The sequence below is a fragment of the Prunus dulcis genome, chromosome 8 (genome assembly GCF_902201215.1).
Source record: "Prunus dulcis chromosome 8, ALMONDv2, whole genome shotgun sequence".
NCBI classification, from domain to species: Eukaryota; Viridiplantae; Streptophyta; class Magnoliopsida; order Rosales; family Rosaceae; genus Prunus; species Prunus dulcis.
In genome coordinates, this window is record NC_047657.1 from 3,635,585 (window position 1) to 3,650,081 (window position 14,497).

The window sequence follows — 14,497 nt, forward strand, 5'->3', positions numbered from 1 at the left end:
CTCAGCTAACAAGAGGCAAGATACAAGTTCCGAGTACTTCTTGAAACCGCTATGTCTGTATTGCTGTTGAAGGAGGACATTTGAAGCATGAAAAGTGCTCAGAGTTTTTTCGAGCATATCCTCCTCAGATATATTTTCCCCACATAGCCTCATTAATGAGGTAATTCTGTGCATAGCAGAGTTATACTCGGACACTGACTTGAAATCTTGAAATCTCAAGTGAGTCCATTCGTATCTAGCTCTTGGGAGAGTCACCATCCTCTGGTGATCGTATCTTTCACCTAGAGCTTTCCATAGAACCAACGGTTCATCAACCACCACATATTCGCTCTTCAGCGCTTCATGGATGTGGCGGCGAAGAAAGATCATGGCCTTCGCATTCTCTTCAGGCGAAGCATCATTCTCATCTACAATTGTTTGTCCGAGGCCATTGGCTCGTAGATGAATTTTGGCATCCAGGACCCATGATAAATAGTTGTCCCCGGAAAGGTCCAAGGCAGCAAACTCTAGTTTTGCCAAATTTGCCATCCAAAACTTTAGGCTCGAGATCTGGGACATTAAGCCACTTATTAATAGGAATTTCAGGCCCTCATTATTCAGGTATATTAATTGATGATAAAAATAAAGTGCTATGAATTTGCTGGTATGGACGATAAACCCGCACCATACCTTAAATAAAATTAAATGTGCGGTAAAGTAAATTCATAAAGTAAATTGCTTGTTGTATGGACGTTAATTCCGCACCATACTTTAAATAAAAGTAAATATGCGGTAAAGTAAATTTATAAAGTATGAGGGTTAATTCCACATCATACTTTTAATAAAAGTAAATGTGCGGTAAAGTAAATTCATAAAGTATGAGGGTTAATTCCACATCATACTTTTAATAAAAATAAATGTGCGGTAAAGTAAATTCATAAAGTATGAGGGTTAATTCCACATCATACTTTAAGTAAGAGTAAATGTGCTTGTATGGGCACTAATTCTGCTCCATACTTTTTAAATAAAAGTAAAGGCAGCTGTGTGGACGATAAACCAGCGCCACACCTTTAAATAAATATTGCCGTATGGGTAATAAACCTACACCATACCATAAATAAAATAAATGTGGGGATAAAAACCTCCACCTAATATATATGAAGTGCATAATATATCATATATTGTGGGCAATATAACTGCGCCACTATTCAAGATATAATAGATGGGTTTTAAGATCACACCATCATTTTATTACAATAATTTGTGTTACAACGCGATGGGTAAAAAAAAAAATTACACCACCATAAAATAACAGGACGGGGTATAAAAACCGCGCCATTCCAAATTACGTTACAAAGAAGTAAATTAAACAAGCATGGATGAAACAACATAGAAATTGTGAGAACACAAAAAAGAAAGTTTGCATGTCGTTGTAGTAGTAAAGTGAGAGTAGACATATGACAGAGAGGAGACAGAGAAATAACCACATAGTGTTGAGTTGGAAAAATTTCAGAAATAAAAGGAGAGACTATCGTGCTGATAACGTGTTATAAAACTAGAATAATCAGAGGATGAGAAGTACCACTGTAATATTGGGAGTGGAATTATATTTCTCTTTGTGGTGTTTACACTGACAGAATTTCTCCTCAGATAGACTCCACTCTTTCTCTTCTCTCTAACTCTCACTCTATTCTCTTCTCTCTTTCGTGTGTATTTACAAGCAAATGGCTTTTAAGGGAGACATAATGATTTCTCCCCAACATTATCATCCCATCTTTTGACTAATATCCTCTAGCTTTATCTCCATCTTTTGACTAATGCCCTCTAGTTTTATCTATGTGGGCCGAGTTTCTCTTTTCTCTCTCTTCCAGTTCGACTCCTTCCAAAATCGCTCCTCTCCTCCTGTTGTGACGACGAGACAGCGCGACGAACACAACTCCTCTCCTCTCAGGTATCTCTGTCTTTCTTCTCCCTAATTGTCTCTCTCATCTCTATATCTCATGGTCTCTCAATCTCCTTCCCAGGCTTCGTTTCAAAACCAAACCCATACCAAAAATCTCAGCCCCAATTGAAACCCCCATTTAGCTCGATCCCTGCCGTCTATCTCCCAAGATAATTTTAATTATTCAAGGTTTGAGTTTTCTAATTTATATTGTAAGTTTTAGGTTTTAATATTGGGCTATGGTCTCTGCAGGTTTTCAAGTTTTTAATTTGTATTTGAACCATTAATTTGGAGACAAGGTGAGGATTTCATATTAGTGTTGAACTAGATGTAGATTTGGTAATGTTAGTTTAATTTTGAGTTTACTGCTGCATTCATCATTTTTTGGTTTTTTTTTCTTTTCCAATTGATTTTTATTTTATTTTTCTGAGTTGGTTCTTGTGTCTACAAGTTGCATCTTATTTTCATATTCGGATTCCTGAATGTGCTATGATGTCATTCTTAAGTCTTTTTTTTTTTTTTTTTTTTCCTGGGCTCTGAAGTGATGCTTTGTTTAGCCCGGATTCTTCTTTTTTATGTGGTTTTTTTGCTTTTGTTTGTAGTCTTGGTCGTGTGGGATGGGGGATGTGAGGATTTCTCATCCTCCTGTAGCCCCATTGATTTATGAATATCATCTTTGGAAGCTTGTTATGATTGATTTTTTTCTTCTTCTTGTCAGTATTCTACTAAATGCGTTTGAAGGTTGCCTCTTTTTTGGAGTTTTAATGAAAGCTACCTAACAACCAAACAATAAAAGCCTCTGTTAGTTTCTTTAGTTTCCTTTTAGTCTCTCTAATTTTTTGCTGACCTTGTGCTTTCTCTTACCAACTGACAATTGGATGTTCACTTGGTGTTGTCCTGCAGAAAGAATGCTGTAATTTTCTATGAATTGCTTGATTTTCATTCATCATGTGTGCATCTACATAGGAAGCCCTGTTTATTACCTCCTCTCTCATGCTTACTATCCTAGGATTGTCTACCCTTCATGTATGTGAGTTTTAAATTTTCATCATTATATATGTTATTAAACATTAGAGATTATTTAAGGCATCATCTATTATCTGAATTCTGCTTAGTCTTAGTTCCATGTGCATTAATTAACTCTTTAATTCATACATTTACATTTTAGCAACTTGATGTGATTACTGTGGCTCATACCAAAAAGGCAATCTTAGGCTCATCAAGGAAAGTCGAGCTTCCAAGTGACTTACTGGATATTAGATCATTTGGTTTATTTCCCTATGTTGTTAACATTTTTGTAGTGCTGAATATTTATTTGTATTGGATGTGAGATTTCAATTTGTTGCTTTATATAATTATTTAGCAATTTAATTATTTTTTTGCTCCTTTTGTTTACGAAGCTTTAATTTTCTTTTTCAGTCATACTATTCTTTTTGTACTATCTGTTTTTTAATTTAGCTTGGCATTGTGGTCGAGATGTGGATGTGAGTTTTTTTTGGCTGAAGAGAATTTTTGTGACTCATTTTGAAAACATTAGGTAGAATTTCTTAATTGTAATGATATTATGAGCTCTGACATTGAGTTCATCTTCATCGGAATTGTTGTATTATATTGAAGTTTGATATGGTATTTAGGCGTGTAATTACCAAATTGTAAGGGGTTTTTAGCAGTTGGTGTACGTAACTTAGCGTAGAATTGGCAACCTTTTTGCATTTTCATAATGCTATTACCAACTGACTAGTCTGTTATTGCAATTAGAGTATGCGACATTATATTTGTTGCCTTGCATTTTTGTAATGAAAATGCAATAGGTACTTCGGTATGTCATTTTTGAATCCAATTAGCAATTGGTTAGTCCGTTTTTACAATTAGTGTATGCATATTGTCATGTTATTGGTAGCCTTTTCAATTTGCATATTGTTAGAATGTAAATAAAATATGTGGTTTGTCAATGCAATTGACAAACAGGTAATGTCATGTGCATTCCAGTCATGCTATTGATAAACAAAGTAGTCTCATTTGCATTCCAATCGCGCAATTGCCATTATCTATGCACAATTAATTGAAAATATAAATACAATATGTGATTTGTTAATGAAATTGACAAACAGGTAGTGCCATTTGCATTTCAGTCGTGCAATTGACAATCAAAGTAGTCCTATTTGCATTCCAGTTGTGCAATTGACAATCATAGTAGTCCCATGCTTTATATGTTTATTATGAAAATACAAAAGAAAATTGAACTATGCAGTTGGACAAGTTTATTTTCCAAAATAAACATTTGAATTGATTAAGGGTAAAATAAATACAAGTTAATAGAAAGTATTAGGTCATACAGATCCACATAAATAAAGGTACAAAGCATTAGATTTTCACAAATTAACTTGGGTTATTCACAGCACTTGTTCCTCAATTATACATGTAGTTGCATTTGGGTCACTGAACTCAATTATTAGTTGCAAAGGTCACTCAAATATGTGTTTTGTTGCACCAATAGTCCTTCTGTCAAGTTCTTTTAAATTTTCTATCAAAAGTGAGGGTAAATTTGGAAATTCATCCACAACCCTCCTTATCTTCCACAACTTCAAAATTTGTAAATTTGTAAATTTGGAAATTCAAATTGAATATCAAATAATAAAAATTCCCACAGGTCTACTACACAAAACTTCATAACCCTAACCCACCAACCCCTCTTCCCTCTCAACCTCTAGATGGTTTGCAAACTGACAGCGAACCGAGTCTAAGAAAGATTCCTCTTGTGTCGAACCTATGGTTCAACCTTCCATTCTTGTTTGCTCCTTTGGGGAGGTGCAAAGATTCATCATTTCAGCACTTACCCTTTTTCATTTTTGTTTCAAAAGTCTACAAATTTTAGCACCCATGAGTCAGATTTAGTGGCTCTTGCAAAAGTGTTGGGTTTTAAATTGGTGTATTTGAATTGGGTTCGAAGATTATGGAAGACCGATGTGATTTAGGAGAAGGGTTGGTCTCGATACCCAGATTGGATTCAGAGGTTGGTTTTTCTTCCTACGCGTATTTTTTGGGTTGTTTTAGATTGTTGGGAAAAAGCATAAGAGTACTTAATTGGGACAAGAACGTGAGTTGGGTTCTCGTAAGCGGCTTAAAATGCGAGATCTTGAATCTGTTTGCTGGTTTGAAGGTATATATTATAAATATTTGAAAATATTCTTGGTGTTGTGCGGCATCTTTTTAATTGAATTTTTGGGTGTCGGCAAGGATTAGGCGGCAATGGAGGTTTGTGGAGGAAAGGGAGGGTTGTTGATGAATTTCCAAATTTATCCTCACTTTTGACAGAAAATTTAACAGAATTTGAAGGAATGACTAATAGTGCAACACAACACCTAATTCAGTGACGTCTACAACTAATAATTGAGTTCAGTGATCCAAATGTAACTACAGGTATATTTGAGGGACCATTGCTGCGAATAACCCTATTAACTTTTATTGTTAAACTCTTTTTTGTTAAGTCAGATCTCACTTTTAAATGACGATGAGAAATTTGTCTCTTGTTTGGCAATTTCCATTGATATATATATATATATATATATGTATAGTCTTATGTGTCCCTTCCAATAGATTGGACCTTAACCGCTGAGAGTCAACCAATTCCAATCCAACGTAGATTAAACAATTTAGATTATATCTAACAATATCTTGATGGCACTGTCAAAATTAATTTTGGTCATCAACCTCCACAAAAGGCAATCGTCTAGCGAGTTTCAGAATATAATGAATGAGATATTCAACCCTTACAGTCATTTCTCCAAAGTCTATATTGATGATGTCCTTATTTTTTCTCATTCAATAGAACAACATTGGAAACACTTGTATAAGTTTTTGCAGATAGTCAAACAAAATGGTTTAGTCGTCTCTGCCAAGAAGATCAAGTTATTCCAAACCAATATCAGATTCGTTGGTTACAATATCTGTCAGCCATAAATTAGTCCAATTGATCAAGTCATTCAATTTGCTGATAAATTCCCTGATCAAATCATTGATAAAAGTCAATTACAGAGGTTTTTAGGATCTCTTAATTATGTTTCTGAATTTTATCAAAATCTGAGAAAACAATGTAAGCCTTTGTTTGATCGCCTCCAGAGTAATCCCCCACTCCCCCCACTGACAGGACCCGACCCAATTTTCACTTTGGAATTCGAGCCAAGTCCTGTGCGTGTCCGACACCTGGCGAATGTCGGGCACAAATGACCTTTTTACCCTTCTTATTTCAATATCGCTTTAAAATTTCCTTAGACTTCTGCCGAAATTTCAGCAGAGTCTCCCCTGTATTTTGACTAATCCCAAAGTTTTCCACCTGTTAAACATGCTAATAATTCTTCACCAACTGCCAGAATAGTCAATCAACCAATTTCAACTCTAAGCACTACATTTCCATCTGGATATCAGAGCGTTCTCTGAGTCCCTCAGGGTTGTGAGGATTTCTACAATACCATACCTGGTTTGAGACATGGAAGCTAAGAATGGCCCGGTGGTGGATCCCGCGTACTTCTATGGCCTGGGGGCGAAAAACAGGTTGGAAATGTGAGTGGACAAAAAATAATGTTCTTCAAAACAATTTTCATAACATAATATCCCCCATTGTAAAAAGAAAATTTAGCTAAATAAAATTGAATACGTACTTTCTGCATCAGGCATATTCAACTCAAGGCATTCTATATCAGTCATATTCAAGCTCGAAAGTTTCATACAAAACCACTGAAATCAAAGCTTTCATAAAAGTGCTGAATTCAAACGTGTATAAAACCTCTGTACTCAAACCTTGCATAACTGAACAAATATAAAGGTATCTATGCCTGAAAAATCAGAAAAACTGATTTAAAATAACTGAAAATCATAATTTAATAAAAGAAACTCAAAATCCTTTGAAAATACCACCAGTTTGTACCCCTGTCTTTTCCGTCAATTCCCTGGCAGGTCTCGGGCGTCACACAGGCTACCCGAGCCGCAAACTGGCGAAATCAGGGGACTATGATCAGCCTGTCCCGCCGGCAGATTTCTCGATGACACCAAGTCACTCGAGTCGCTCTGGCAGGATGCAGGGGACCGTAGTCAGCCTGATCCGCAATCTTGGCAGGTCTCGGGGACACGAAGTCAGCCGAGCCGCAATCCTGGCAGGTCTCGGGACACCAAGTCTGCCGAGCCGCAAATCCTGGCACTCACGGTCCGAGCGTCCCCGAAACTCGTGAGGCAAGTCAAGTGCACTGACTGAACTATAATCAGACTGGATGTCCGTAGACATCGGTCCGACTCTGGGTAATCACCATAAAGAAAATGGGTACAAGGTGGGTTTAAAATAAAAGCCTTTAGAAAAATCTGAATAACAACTGAAATCACAAATTGTGCTGCTGTCTCATCTGATTTCAACCTCAAACTCTGTTTCTATAACTGGTAAATAAGCAGCACAGATTTATAGAACTGTTACTGTACTGATCATGTTCCGAACCGTAATAAAACTTACTTAATATCAAATAAAGAAACTTATTCAAATAAATTCATCTCTAAAAAACTTATTTATATAAAATCAATATAAACTCATTTATAAAACTTATTTACATAAAAGCACATCAAATCATTCATGAAATCTGATTTATGAAAGAAAGTCCACTCACAGATGGTCCAAGCTACTGCGACCCTTCGAAATTCTCCTTTGCAATTCTGTCGGGTTCCTGGTGCCTTACTCGATCGATTTGGTGGAGAAACGAAGGAGAATTTCAAGCTGGAAGTTTGGGTAGCTTCGGACGAACCTCCGTCGGAAAACACGATTTTCCGGCCAGCTCAGGGCGGCCCCGGGGTTGAAGTCGGTTGGAGAAGGTAGGGGACTCGATGGTGGTTCCAACGCCATCGGTCCCGTGGCCATTGGAGCTTGGAGACGGCGCCAGCACCCTCTGGAAGTCGGCGGCCCGTTTCGCGCAGAGTCTGGGTTTATATAGATGTAACTTCGAAATATTTACGGTTATGCCACTGAGACTCTTTTGACCATAACTTTTTCGTTACAACTTCGGCCCCACTCCGTGTCTACGGACTCCTTTCGCCGTGCTCTACGCAATAGCGCAAGCGGAATTCCCAAATTCTTTCTCAATCAAAAAGTCAAAATTTCCCCTATTAAATAATACAAGGGCAAAATTGTCTTTTCGCTAAAAGATATTTTCCTTACTTTTTAGATATTTTCTTTCTTTTTAGATATTTTGTTTTGGGTTCTTACACCCACCCTCCCCGCGGGTCATCTATTCATACTGACATAGTCAAACAAATCAAGATCCATGTCAAAACACTTCCATGTTTAGGCATCCCTTCTGCCAATTCATTCAAAATTGTTGAGACGGATGCTTCTAATGTTGGTTATGGTGGTATCCTCAAACAAAGAGTCAATTCTAGTCAAACTGAGCAAATCATTCGATTCCATTCTGGTACTTGGTCACAATCCCAAAATAATTACAGTACTATTAAAAAAGAAATATTATCCATAGTATTATGCATTAATAAATTTTAGTCATATTTATTAAATGAAAACTTTTTAGTCCGAGTCGATTGTAAGTCTGCTAAGCATGTTTTGAAATAAGATGTTCAAAATATTGCATCCAAACAAATATTTGCACGATGGCAAGCTATTTTGAGCATATTTGATTTTGATATTGAATATTTGAGAGGAAGTGAAAATTCTATCCCTGATTTCCTTACTAGAGAATTTCAACAGGGTAATCAATGGCAGAAAGAAGAAGAGAAAAAGATAAACAAAAAGAGCATGTTTTACCATCAATTACCCTATTTGCTTCACTTTTGACTTCGTTTTCAACAAGATTGCACTTCCCATTCCTAATGCTTTTGTAACCCCAAAGTGAATAAGTTTTTTTTTTGGGTAAAAAACATGTGATTGTTGGCCTTTGTAAATATGTTGTAAACATGTATTTAAAATATACTAAAATTAATAAAATAAATTTATAAAGGGAAGGTGAGATATTAGAGAAGTAAATTAGGTCTTTATCCTTGTAAACCCAAATTAATAAAATAAATTTATAAAGGGAAGGTGAGATATTAGAGAAGTAAATTAGGTCTTTATCCTTGTAAACCAAAGGGTTTACAATAGTAAGGACTCATGTGCAATTGACAAACAGTTAGTGGGAAATTGAAACTGAATAATGCAATTGACAAATAGTGAGCTCAAAATTGCAATTGACAAACAGTAAAATGGAACATTCGGAAGGTAAATTGGGTCCTTATACTTATAAATACAAACGTTTACAATATTAAGGTCTCGTATTACTCTATGTTAAACAGGTGTGTTCCATAAAAGTATAAAACCCATCCTTAATATTGTAAAATCGTAATTTACAAAGATAAAGACATATAGTACAATATTAAGGTAACTTGGGGCATTAGGAAAGTAAATTGGACTTGTATAAGAATAGGGTAAGAGTGGACCTTGGTGGAATAAATTTGGTCTTTGTCATTATAAACAAAGGAGTTTACAACATATAGGACTCCCGTTATATTGTTATGGACAGAGGGGTTCCATAAAGTTATAAAAGAGATCCTTAATCTTGTAATATCGTAATTTACAAAGGAAATGACCCCCAATACAATGTTAAGGTAAGAATGACCCTTGGAGTAGTAAATTGAGTCATTATCCTTGTAAACAAGTACGTGATTACAACATTAAGGATTTGTATTATACTAAAATGGACATAGTCGTTCCATTACATTGTAAAAGCCATCCTTAATCTCGTAATACCATAATTTACAACAACAAGGAACCCTTGTATAAGAATAGGGTAACAGTGGACCTTGGTGGAATAAATTTTGTCATTATTCTTGTAAACACAAGGCTTTACAGTATTAAAGACCTCTTTTACAATGTTTTGGACCTCGATGTTCCATAAACTTGTAAAGTGTATCCATAAACTTGTAATATCATAAATTACAATAGAAAGGATCTCTATTACATGGTTAAGGTAATTGTGGACCTTGGAGATGTAAAATTGGTACTTATTCTTGTAAATGCAATGGTTTATAACATTAAGGACTCATATTACAGTGCTTTGGACGTAAGCTCTCCATAAACTCGTAACGCAGATCCTTAATCTCGTACATTACAAGATTTGGGTTCTCATTTATGATTTTTTGCACCATGATTACAAGTTTGAGGTTCTTCCTTATCCATAGCGTTGTAATATCCTGATTTACAATTGAAAGGATCCCTCTTACAATGATAAGGTAAGGGTAGACTTTGGAGAAGTAAAGGTAGTCCTTATTCTTGTAAACACAAGGGTTTACAGTATTAAGGACCTCTTTTACAATGTTTTGGACCTCCATGTTCCATAAACTTGTAAAGTGTATCCATAAACTTGTAATATCATAAATTACAATAGAAAGGATCTCTATTACATGGTTAAGGTAATGGTGGACCTTGGAGATGTAAAATTGGTACTTATTCTTGTAAATGCAATGGTTTATAACATTAAGGACTCGTATTACAGTGCTTTGGACGTAAGCTCTCCATAAACTCGTAACGCAGATACTTAATCTCGCACATTACAAGATTTGGGTTCTCATTTATGATTTTTTGCACCATGATTACAAGTTTGAGGTTCTTCCTTATCTATAGCGTTGTAATATCCTGATTTACAATTGAAATGATCCCTCTTACAATGATAAGGTAAGAGTAGACTGTAACGTTGTAAATCTGGTCCTTATTCTTGTAAACACAAGGGTTTACAGTATTACGGACGTCTTTTACAATATTTGGGACCTTCATGTACCAAAAACTTGTAATGTGTATCCATAAATTTGTAATCTCATAAATTACAATAAAAGGATCTCTATTACAAAGTTAAGGTAATGGTGGACCTTGGAAATGTAAATGTGGTTCATATTCTTGTAAATGCAACAGTTTATAACACTAAGGACTTGTATTACAATGGTTTGGATGTAAGTGTTCTATAAACTTGTAAAATGGATCCTTAATCTCATAGATTACAATATTTTGATACTTATTTACAAGTTTTTGCACCATGATTACAACTTTAAAGTTCTTTATAATCCATAATCTTGTAATACTATAATTTACATTAGAAGGGATCTCTCTTATAATGTTAAGGTATTATAAGGGTGGACCTTGGAGAAGTAAATGTGGTCCTTTTTGGACCTCGACATTCCATAAACTTGAAATGGGGATCCTTTCTATTATAAATTAGGGTATTATAAGATTATGGAATATGAAGAACCTTAAACTTGTAATCAGATTGCAAAAACTAATAAATGGGAACCCAAATATTGTAATCTGTGAGATTGCGGATCCACTTTACAAGTTTATGGAACTCTTGCGTCCAAAGCATCGTAATACAAATCCTTAATGTTGTAAACCATTGTTTACTAGAATAAGGACTCATTTTACATCCCTATGATTCATCATTACCAATTCCTTGTAATATGGATTCATATCCTTGCAAAAGGCTAATTTACAACATTATGAATTCGGTGAACCCGAACGTTGTAATTTAAGAGCAAAACCTTGTAAATTGTTACCAAAACTTGTAAGTTACGAGTTTAAGGAATTGGTAATGGTAACTCAATCACTTTCTTCTCCTTCATTGCCCCATTTAGTATTTTGTTATGTTACATACTTATATAAAATTTCGAGTATTTTAGTTGAAATTGTACATATTATATGTAAATTTCATATTTATGTATTCTATATTGATTATAAAGTGCAATATATATTATTTAAGTATTATATTATTATATATTCTTATTTAACATTTTTTTTATCGGAACATGAACCAATTATATTACGAAGATATGAACAAAAAAGGGAGACGGATCATAAGGAAATTTTTTGTTGGAAGATGCTATGAGTCATCTTTTGTTATAAAACATTTTTTTAAAGTTATTTTTAGAATAAGCAAGAATACATATATTTTTATATATAATAATATGTCATATTGAGAAATAATTATAGTGTGGCTTCAAAGTATGTCATATAATATTTATTATAATATAAGTGGATATTTATTGATCTTATGTCTTAAAAGTTGAATATCTTATCATTGATTGATATTAAATACGTAAATGAGTTATACAATGTAGTCGTATTTTAGTTCCTTATAGTAATTTATTCACATTTAAGAAATAGCAAAACAAAAAGAATAGTTTAGATGTTCAAAAATTGTATTTGGTTACAAGTAAAATTTGTTTTTTTTCAGTTTGTCCAATTGGATTTATATAAAGTTACCCCAGTTTTATTGATTTTGGTTACAAGTTATATAAAGCAACCCCTAACTCATGAATCATGAAAAAATTTGCAAATGTTGTGAAATAATTGAAATAATTGTAACAACATTATAGTCCACCCTAATCCATAACACTGTAATACTCTAATTTACAAAGAAAATGATACATAGTACCAAGGTAAGAATGGACTTTGGACGAGTAAAATTATGTCATTATCCTTGTAAACACAACTGAAAATCTTGTAATCTACGAGAAAATTTGTAAACTTTCTACTTTTATACTTGTTTTTCTTGATTTTAATCCTAACATTGTAATATAAAATACACGGCCATATTGGTAAAAGAATATAAATTTATAATACTTCGTGGATGTCTACAAAAGTACAATCATGTCACATAGAGTTCAACAAGTAATATAGTTCTTATTTTAGAAATTGATTTCAACCAATTAAATAGACAGAACTCGAGGTGAAAAAATTTGATGGATAAAGACTTTCAAGCTCTCAAATAAAAATTGATGCACATTCACCAATTCTATGAAACAAAAGTAACAAAAAATTAAAACTATCAACCTCAATTGATTTTTAAAAATTAGACATAAAATATAAAAGAATTAACCACAACTAACCATCATAATTTTAATACTGAAAATAATAAAAATAGTAGGCTAAAAGCTACCTCGATATTTTCTTTTTTATATGTATGAGTCATGACAATGCACGTCCAGTTTTACATGTCATGAATAATATTACTATTAATAGTTCAATAAAATAGAATTAAAATTTTGGTAACTGCACAAATTTCATGAATTTCACACTAGGCTAGGATATTTAACTATAGTGTATGAGATGCGATAGTAAAATAATACCGAAATTTTGTTTTTACATACAATTAATTTAGCACGGGTTTTTTCGGTTAAGAAAAGAGGATTTCAATAAATCATCAAAATTATTATAAGATGTAGCAGCATGCATAAGGTAACCTTATTAAAATATTTTTAGGATTTTGTAAAAATTTAAAGAAGAGAAATTTTTTAAAATAAGTTAAAATTAACAAAATTGCCCTTATTTATTTTTGAATTTTCTAATGAATTTTTTTACATTTGCATGTCTTTGATTTAAAAGTTAAGAGGTTTTTCTGTCTTTTTTTAAAAAGCTTTGATTTTTTTCAAAAGTGAAAATTTGTTTTTGGTTAAAATTTAAATTTACTTAAAATGTAACACTGTTACACTGAAATTTTGATAATACCTATGCAAAGTAGATCTACTAATTGGTCCTGTTTGACCCAATAATTAGAATATAAGGCCAAAGAATTGCCAATCATTATGTGTAGATGTAGGGGTATATGTTCTCTCGTCAACATTTAAACGCGTTGTACTTCGAATTATTTGTCTAAACAACTGGACCTGTTGATTTTTAGCTAAACGTATCATTTAGTTGAGAATTTAAGAACATAATAAACTAGATGCTTCGGCATCATTCCGCGTGTGTTGAAACTCTTGGGTGCTAAACAGTCCAGTCCACTCGAGGACGAGAAATTGGTGCAAATAGATTCATTCTTGTAGCCGATGTTATGTGTTTTATTTTCTTACGGTAAATAATATTTATGTATAATCGTATTTAAAGGGGTGAATGGTGAATTTTTATCTATCCCTAGATCTCCATCATAGACAATAAGAGCATTTCTATTGTTTTTCCCTAACACGGGCAAGAGGCTTTCTAGGCCCTCAATTCTGTTTTCGGCGCCCAAAAGCAACCTTTGCATGGGATGTTGTCTAGGCAAGTTGACCTAATGCTGATATCAGCATTCAATTTAAATAACAAAAAAAATTGGAAAAAAAAAAAAACCAAAATTTTCAGATTTTATTTATTTATAAATACATAGCCATATTTTTCACTTTTCATACTAAAACTAACAACAATTGCCTCTCCTTATCTTTTACCAAGGCAAATAGGTGGAAATGCTGTAACAACCCACAATGAGATTTTAACAAGAGTCAATTTCATTTGAACACCCTGAAGTTCAGCTTAATTGCGGCAACATCCCTTTATGTTCTCACTGTCACATTCTTTTTTCTTTTTTCCTTTTTTTGGTCTGAACTGTTACATTCTTATGGTGACATAAAACATGAAGATGTTTTGTAATTTATTTATCCTCGAATACATCGCTCTTTCACGCGGAAAATAAAGTGTGTAAATAATTGAACCTGTGGGGTGGGTGCTGCAATTAAGCCACACCTCAGGGGTCTATATGAAACAAATGACCCGATGAAGTTGAAAGTAACCAATTATGGCGTTGACTCGTCCTACTT

General features: G+C 33.8%; 1 long non-coding RNA gene across 2 annotated transcripts; it reads left to right on the top strand.

Annotated features, from left to right (window-relative positions):
- The first annotated feature begins 1,826 nt into the window (after positions 1–1,826).
- On the top strand, positions 1,827–3,697 carry LOC117637849. Of its 2 annotated transcripts, none has more exons than XR_004587232.1 (2): positions 1,827–1,930; positions 2,174–3,697. It is a non-coding gene; the product is annotated as an uncharacterized LOC117637849 (long non-coding RNA). The 2 variants fall into 2 exon arrangements; XR_004587233.1 differs by having other exon boundaries at positions 1,833–1,930; positions 2,004–3,697.
- The last annotated feature ends 10,800 nt before the right edge of the window (positions 3,698–14,497 follow it).